The sequence below is a fragment of the Herpailurus yagouaroundi genome, unplaced genomic scaffold, assembly GCF_014898765.1.
Source record: "Herpailurus yagouaroundi ecotype Mexico unplaced genomic scaffold, PumYag 181, whole genome shotgun sequence".
Lineage (NCBI taxonomy): Eukaryota > Metazoa > Chordata > Mammalia > Carnivora > Felidae > Herpailurus > Herpailurus yagouaroundi.
Genome location: NW_024412412.1, coordinates 14417226 through 14419917, shown reverse-complemented (window position 1 = coordinate 14419917; position 2692 = coordinate 14417226).

Genomic DNA, 2692 nt, shown 5'->3' with positions numbered 1-2692 from the left:
AAATAAGATGGTTCTCAGGGCACCTGGTGGCTCAGTCAGTTAAGCGTCTGCTCTTGGGTTTCAGCTCAGGTCATGATCTCACATTTTGTGGGATTGAGCCTCACGTTAGTGTTAACGTGGAGCCTGCTTGGGATTTTCTCTTTCTCGCTCTCTCTCTCTGCCCCAACAAATAAACTTTAAAAAACGAAAAACAAAATAAGGTGGTTCTTTAACATCTTCCAACATGGCCTATAAGTTTGTTTGTTTCTTTTGAGTGCCATTGTGAATTTATAGATCCATTGGGAGCCTCTTCTGGTTGGCCCCAAGGTCATTTTGGCATGACTCTAGCAATATTTGGTTATTCCCTGATTTCTGGCATGACAAAATGTTCTGAACTCATCTTTACATATCTTGATTTCAGAAAAGGAATCAGCAATTTCTACAAAGATTAGCTCCCTTAATTGCATTCTTAGCAGGAAATATACATTTAAAAAATTCTGTCTGATCAGTAAATAAATCGTTGTTCAACTTCAAAAAGTAATAGGTGTGGACCTATCACTTTGTGGGATGAAGTTCCTGAAGGCAGCGAGCTAGACTTCCAGGGTGTGCTGGTGGAGAGAACTTTCTCCCTCCTGACCAAATCAATAAGGCAGTTGGCCTCAGTTTTGGATTCTCTCTCTTCTCTGTATCCAGTTCAGTAACTTGAGTAACAAGCAATTGGTTGTTAACTTTGGTACTTCATCTGCATATTTGTTCTTAGTAATGTACAAAGACACAGCGCAGCTGACACACTTCTGGGCATCTAAGTCACCTCCTGGCCATTTATGGCTGCATCCAACTCCCTCTGGAGCCCCATACTAGGCACTGGAGAAGAAAGAGGTGAAAAACAAAGAGCTTCTGTCCAGTCGGGAGGCAGAATGCATCCTTTAAAAAGTCACAAGATGCACAATATGTATAGGAAATGCTAGAGGGCTCTGGAGGGCGATGGAAGGACCGTGAAGGCTGTGGTGGAGGGCGAGGTGCAGCTGAGCCTTGAAGGGTCCCTGTGGCAGAGACGATGCTCTATCACACCATTTCTACTTCCTGGGCACCCAGGGAGATGGCGTTTCCTTACTTCCTCTGGCCACTGGAATGTGTGAGTGAACATTCCAGGCTTAGCCTTGAAGAAGGAAATAATGACCCCTCAAAAATGTATCTTTTTGTCTTTACCTTGCTAGTCTCCCTCCCTTCATGCTCTTCCCCACGGGGCCCCTCTAGCCAGGCCTGTGCCTCAGGGCAGGATGCTTCTCAGGGGGGTGTCTGTAGTCACAGCTCACAAGCAGACATGTCTGCGCCTCCGAGTTGAGTAGAATGTTCCTCGTCTCGGACATCTAACAATTCTTTCACCCAAAGGGAATTGCAGCGTTACATTTAGATGTGTAGAACCTTTCACCTTCTCCCAAAATCAAATGGCCAAAGATCCACCTACTACTCCTGGGAGACTTTCTCAAATAGGAAGAGAGAGCTGTGAGTGGGGATATAAACTGCTTAATCACATCCTCATCCTAGAATATTACTCAGCCTTCACACACCTTACCTCCAGGGTGACTGTCATGGGTCACATAGGAGCAAGGTCACGCCAGGATCCGGCCACTGACTCTCTTCCCTCTGGTGGCTGTGATACTTTCCTTTTAAAAATAACATTTATCATTTATTCTCGTTAGAAAAAAAACACATCTGCTGAAAACACAACAGAATGATAAAACAAAGACAATTAAAATCACCTATAATCCAGTAACTCCAAACTATAGTTTGATGTGTATACTTCCGGTCGTTTGGAACCCCCTGGGTATGTGTGGGCCGTGTTGGTTTTGTCCTCTCAGGATCCTATCGCACGTGGTTTTGTAGCTTGCTTTCTTCCTCAAGGATATCGAGTGACGGGTTTCCCGTGCTCTCGAGTATTTCTCTACGACCAGATCGATATATCCGGAAGACAGGTGGTTTCACCAGGGAGGAGGGCCCTTGTCACAAAGAAGGATTCGTCTGTCCGGGCTCGGGCCGCGCTGGGGTGGGCGCCCAGATCTGCCAAACCCGACAGACAGGACAGGAAGGAGAAAGGAGGCCCCGGGGGGGGGGGGGGGGGGTGAGTAACACCACCAGGCACCAGCCTCGCGGACGCTCTCCCTTCTGGAAGCGCAAATCCCAGAAGCACCTCCCTGCGTCTGCCAGGAGGCCTTGCAACCGGCTTGCGGCTCTCCCGCCCTTGCCTCCCTTTCAGATACTGGACGCTGTGCTCTCACTTTTCTTCAGTTGGGCTTCTGAGACAGGTGGGGTGAGGGGGCGTGCGGTGAGGGGCGGGATTAGCACCCGGAGCGGATTGTAGGGGTGGGGGGGTGGTATAAATCAGACGTGTCCTCTCTCTTTCCGGACCGTGCTGCTCCCGGAGAGGAAAGGTCGACTTAACACGGCTTCACCTCCTAGGTGGCCTTTGCAAAGTCCCTAGAAGGCATTTTGCGTTATGCTTCAGACACGCAGCGGGGGCCTCTCCGGGAACTGCGGCCGTGCAGCTTGTTGGCAGTGGCTGCGCCGTCTCTCAGACAGAGGCAGGCGTGCACCGGCGGCGGGAACGTGAGTGTCGCGGCAGCCTGGGGCTGCGATGGCCACACCTGGTCCGCGCGTGCGCGGCGGGCATGGGCGCGTGCGCGGCGGGCATGGGCGCGTGCGCGGCGGGCAT